This window comes from Lissotriton vulgaris, chromosome 10, assembly GCF_964263255.1.
Source record: "Lissotriton vulgaris chromosome 10, aLisVul1.2, whole genome shotgun sequence".
In the NCBI taxonomy this organism is placed as follows: domain Eukaryota; kingdom Metazoa; phylum Chordata; class Amphibia; order Caudata; family Salamandridae; genus Lissotriton; species Lissotriton vulgaris.
Genome location: NC_141698.1, coordinates 29,557,518 through 29,563,517, shown reverse-complemented (window position 1 = coordinate 29,563,517; position 6,000 = coordinate 29,557,518). Strand labels below are relative to the sequence as shown.

Genomic DNA, 6,000 nt, shown 5'->3' with positions numbered 1-6,000 from the left:
AGAGGTCCTGGGTGGCTCGCCTCCTCCATCAGCTGCATTAGGAGGGATGCTGTAAACGCCTCAGATTCCGGGCATAGGCAGGCTCCTGAGCCCCATACGTGCACACATAGCTCCGGCATCACTAATGTTCTATCTATATTATAGCCGCCGCCACTTGGCATCCACGATCATGTTTAATTGCAGCTGTTATTTATAGAGTTAAGTGTACATTTGATTTTGTCGCATTCGGTTTCTGATTTCCACCAGTAGAAGGTCACCCGTGCTGAATCAGCAGATGGGCCTGTATATAAGAAGGGATGGCGGCCCACTGCTGCAGCTTCAGACTTTACGGTAAGTGCAGCAGCCCTGGGCGCTGATTTAAGTCGTTTTACAGCTCGTTTGAGGGTGTGCAGCAAAGGTACCTCGCAAGAACTCCCTCACTCCAGGCTCCCTTCATCCCCTCAGGCACCCTTTCCCCTCACACCGAGTCCGAGCAAAACTAAGCATTGTGGCAAAAATGAAGCATTCCTAACTTAAAGTGGAAATGCATGCACGTAGCTCAAGCTGCTCGAAAGCAAACTGTGATGTGATGTTTGATCGGAAGGACTTACTGTACCGTGCTTGCTTTTTTGCAGGGGCTCCGGGAAGGATTTGGTTTCTGAAGCTAAAGGCATTGGGAGGTAAGACTCGAGTCCACTGAGGTGGACGTTAACGCATGAATCAACAGGTTTACACTCCCCTTGTAGTCCGTGCACGGGGTATTCAGTGCTGAGCTGCATACAAAAGCGCGTAGAAGTGAGCGAGGCTGGAGGGCAGAGAAGCCTCTCTACAGCCTGTGTGAGGGTGCACAGGGTAGCACCCACAGAGCCTTCAGACTCAGGTGAGGCCTCCCATCGATGGTGTGAGGAGGAGCGACAGATAACTTGCCAATGTTCCCACCAAGAAAAGATCTTCGTAGCTTCGCCTTCCTTCATTTGAAAGAAGCACCCACAAAGTTTAGGACACCGTTTGCACTCCAAGTCCAGACTTGCTGCGCTTCGGGCCAAGAGGCCATTCCCATGGGTCTGGGATGCAGTCACTCCCACAAAACCCCACTATTTCCAAACCTCTGACGTTTAGACTTTAATAGCAGAAGGTACATGGGGCTGGGAAAGAAGTTTAATCGAGAAAAACTGGGCAGCACACTGTCACCCTTAAAATGCACTCTTGGACAAAACAGAACACCCCCACGACTAGTTGTGAGATCTGTGGATACCTTTTCTTCGCTTTTTGAACCAGTGGGAGAGCTACAAAGTGAAGAATATACTCTACCATTACTTTAGAGTAATGATGTCACTAGAGTGCTATGCATGTACCAAATGCATATCCAGGAAACGCAAATAGCACATATTAAGAGGCCAACTTCTAAGACCGACCTGGAACACCTCAGAATCTCAAAAATTCAACAACTCTGTATGACACGAATCAGAAAATCCGTGTTTATTTTAATTGAAAAAACCGTCCGTATGAAAGTAAAGGTTATTCCTTGTTTCCTCCCACTGGAATGTCACATTTCTCAAGAGCTTTAGATGAAGTATGAATCATACGGTGAAACCAGGGAGGGGCACACAGTCTCATCTAACAAGCTACTGTAGTGCACCTTCCAGGAGCCTGGGCTGAGGTTCCCCCCCCCCCCCCCCTTCCTGGCACCTGTTCAGTGTGAGACAAATTGTCATTTGCTTCCCAGTTAGGTCTCTGAGGCTGGATCAGCAGTCATCCCTCCAGGGGGCTGAAGGCGACTCTCGCCTTATTAAGAGGCTTTTATTACAGCGCTTAGATGCCACTGCTAGTTAAATAGCTGCTTCTGGGTCGTTAACTATTTATTTATGGGACCTGGCTGACTTTCATGGGGCCGTAACTTTGAGACTTTAATGGGCTCAGTTGGGATTCTCTCATCGTGAGGCAGATTGGTGTAACTCTTGTGCGGTGGTCAGTCTTTGCGGTGCCGCGTCCCATATTTAACGGAATGCGCTAAAGAAACTCTTCCTTCAAGAGCCTTCTCTGCAGCTTTCAGACCCCCCCCCCCCTCCCCAAGCAGTGAAACACATCGAGGGGGCGCAGGGACATCTTAAGAATTTTGGAGCACTGGGCCAAAGTATTTTGGGGGCCTTGCTCGGATCAGCTTTGAATTTATGATCCCATTTCAGCTCTTTTATGCCCCCTGTGGGACACTGGTCCAAATTATAATTGTGTTTAACATCTAATATTCATGGGTAGTGGCATGTGTTTTCAAGTTTATAATACATAATCAGATAATTAATATTATTGCAAATAATCTCTGTGACCCCCCTTCAATTTATCACATGTGAGGTCCTCTTATGATCTAATAGAAAAGAATCAGATGTTGCATGGTGTGGAAAAATGTAAACATTTCTCTGCAAAATGTCTGTAATAGCCTCCCATACACCACCCACATTAAAACTAAATTAAAGGAAAATCGTACTTAAAACAATATGTTTAAGAATTATTCACGGTCATCAGGGCAAGACACTGGCGCTAGCTCTACCAGGGGGGCCCGTGGAAGACTGGTCTGTGGGCCAGGGCCCACTTTGGCCATGCCTTAAAACGTCTCTGAGGGGACCCCCTAGAATTGTAGCTCTGCACTGGGGCTTCAGCCCCATCCAGGCGGAGGCTGCACTGACACTCGCCTGTAGTGGGAGCTCATTCCCCAGGCACTCAGTACTCTGGGCGGAGGCTGCACTTACACTCGCCTGTAGTGGGAGCTCATTCCCCAGGCACTCAGTACTCCGGGCGGAGGCTGCACTTACACTCGCCTGTAGTGGGAGCTCATTCCCCAGGCACTCAGTACTCCGGGCGGAGGCTGCACTGACACTCGCCTGTAGTGGGAGCTCATTCCCCAGGCACTCAGTACTCCGGGCGGAGGCTGCACTGACACTCGCCTGTAGTGGGAGCTCATTCCCCAGGCACTCAGTACTCTGGGCGGAGGCTGCACTGACACTCGCTTGTAGTGGGAGATCATTCCCCAGGCACTCAGTACTCCGGGCGGAGGCTGCACCGACACTCGCCTGTAGTTAGAGCTCATTCCCCAGGCACTCAGTACTCCGGGCGGAAGCTGCACTGACACTCGCATGTAGTGGGAGCTCATTCCCCAGGCACTCAGTACTCCGGGCTGAGGCTGCACTGACACTCGCCTGTAGTGGGAGCTCATTCCCCAGGCACTCAGTACTCCGGGCGGAAGCTGCACTGACACTCGCCTGTAGTGGGAGCTCATTCCCCAGGCACTCAGTACTCCGGGCGGAGGCTGCACTGACACTCGCCTGTAGTGGGAGCTCATGCCTCAGGCACTCAGTACTCCGGGCGGAGGCTGTATTTACACTCGCCTGTAGTGGGACCTCATTCCCCAGGCACTCAGTATTCTGGGCGGAGGCTGCACTGACACTCGCTTGTAGTGGGAGATCATTCCCCAGGCACTCAGTACTCCGGGCGGAGGCTGCACTGACACTCACCTGTAGTGGGAGATCATTCCCCAGGCACTCAGTACTCCGGGCGGAAGCTGCACTGACACTCGCCTGTAGTGGGAGCTCACTCCCCAGGCACTCAGTACTCCGGGCGGAGGCTGCACTTAGACTCGCCTGTAGTGGGAGTTCATTCCCCAGGCACTCAGTACTCCGGGCGGAGGCTGCACTGACACTCGCCTGTAGTGGGAGCTCATTCCCCAGGCACTCAGTACTCAGGGCGGAAGCTGCACTGACACTCGCCTGTAGTGGGAGCTCATTCCCCAGGCACTCAGTACTCCGGGCGGAGGCTGCACTGACACTCGCCTGTAGTGGGAGCTCATTCCCCAGGCGCTCAGTACTCCGGGCGGAGGCTGCATTGACACTGGCCTGTAGTGGGAGCTCATTCCCCAGGCACTCAGTACTCAGGGCGGAAGCTGCACTGACACTCGCCTGTAGTGGGAGCTCATTCCCCAGGCGCTCAGTACTCCGGGCGGAGGCTGCACTGACACTGGCCTGTAGTGGGAGCTCATTCCCCAGGCACTCAGTACTCCGGGCGGAGGCTGCACTGACACTCGCCTGTAGTGGGAGCTCATTCCCCAGGCGCTCAGTACTCCGGGCGGAGGCTGCATTGACACTGGCCTGTAGTGGGAGCTCATTCCCCTGGCACTCAGTACTCTGGGCGGAGGCGGCACTGACACTCGCTTGTAGTGGGAGATCATTCCCCAGGCACTCAGTACTCTGGGCGGAGGCTGCACTGACACTCGCCTGTAGTGGGAGCTCATTCCCCAGGCACTCAGTACTCCGGGCGGAGGCTGCACTGACACTCGCCTGTAGTGGGAGCTCATTCCCCAGGCACTCATTACTCCGGGCGGAGGCTGCACTGACACTCGCCTGTAGTGGGAGCTCATGCCTCAGGCACTCAGTACTCCGGGCGGAAGCTGCACTGACACTCGCCTGTAGTGGGAGCTCATTCCCCAGGCACTCAGTACTCTGGGCGGAGGCTGCACCGACACTCGCCTGTAGTGGGAGCTCATTCCCCAGGCACTCAGTACTCCGGGCGGAGGCTGCACTGACACTCGCCTGTAGTGTGAGATCATTCCCCAGGCACTCAGTACTCTGGGCGGAGGCTGCACTGACATTGGCCTGTAGTGGGAGCTCATTCCCCAGGCACTCAGTACTCTGGGCGGAGGCTGCACTGACACTGGCCTGTAGTGGGAGCTCATTCCCCAGGCACTCAGTACTCTGGGCGGAGGCTGCACCGACACTCGCCTGTAGTTGGAGCTCATACGCCAGGTACTCAGTACTCCAGCCTGGACCCAGGCATGGGGAGTGACTGTCACCAACAGCACGCGCGGCCCTGCTCCATCACCTGGGAGATCAAAATGCGATATCTATCAGTCCATGACGCGTGATCCTCTAGGACCATCTGGTCCCAGATGAAGAACACCTTCTAGGAGGGGCTGCCAAGGACATCCAGCCAAGCCCTTCATGGAACTCCTCAGCACGGTGGGCATCAGCCTCTGTAGCCCATAGGGGAACCGGGCTCCTCTTGGGGCATGAAACCCAGCTTCTAGGACAATCTGGTCCCAGATGATGAACACCTTCTGGGAGGGGCTGCCAAGGACACCGAATCAATCCCTTCATGGAACTTCTCAGTACGGTGGGCATCAGCCTCTGTAGTCCATGGGGGGACCGGGCACCTCCTGGGGCATAGACCCAGCTTCAATGTGCCATTCTGCAAAGCTGCATTTGACTTGATACTGTGAAGGTTACCAATAAAGGGGATGGAAATTGTAGACAGGTGCATTTTATGTATAGTCTACAAGATCACATGGTGTCTGTGGGGTCGCCAGCAGCACTTCTCTGCCTAGAAGCACTTACCATAAAAGATATGGCACACTCCACCTTGTTGCAGGACAGCACTTTACAGTCAACGACCAGACACAGTACATTACCCTTCAAAATGCAAGCGTAAATTAAGGAATGACGTGAACTTATGTTTACTGTGCAACATTCAACTGAGGGATAGGTCTGCTTTCTAAAGCTGAGATTCTGACACTTGTGTTTTTTTCTAATTCAGCCCCTTTCAATGTATAGAATCATGTTTGATACTCCATCTGGTAGAAGCAGGGTGAGAAAAGGAAATTTGTTAGATATAGGTGGCTGACAAGACTATAATAATAATAATAATAATAATAAAACCACTTATAGAGCGCATGGTTACACTAAAGACAGTGTGTCCCCGCGCTAAGAAGTGCTACTGCTCCCTGAAGAGGCCGAGGACAGGGGATAGACTGCGTCCCGGGAATCCGAATCAGTTATTCCTTTGGGAAGAGGTAGGTTTTTAGTTTAGATCTGAACAATATTTCAGAAGGCTCCATGCGCAAGTCGAGGGGGAGATTGTTCCAGTGCTTGCTCGCAAGATAGCGGAAGGAGTTGCCTCCCATCCTGCTCCTGCGTACACAAGGAATTTGAAACAGCATTGCTCCCGCAGATCTGAGATCCCGGGTAGGGCGATGTATGG

At 52.9% G+C, this 6,000-nt stretch overlaps 1 protein-coding gene across 1 annotated transcript in view; it reads left to right on the top strand.

Annotated features, from left to right (window-relative positions):
* Positions 1 to 565: 565 nt before the first annotated feature.
* The window catches only part of LOC147684406 (myosin-4-like), a 67,081-nt gene continuing 61,646 nt past the window's right edge, over positions 566 to 6,000 (top strand). The window contains exon 1 of the mRNA XM_086940332.1: positions 566 to 659. The gene's annotated coding sequence lies outside the window, so the exon portion shown is untranslated. The remainder of the gene's footprint in view (positions 660 to 6,000) is intronic.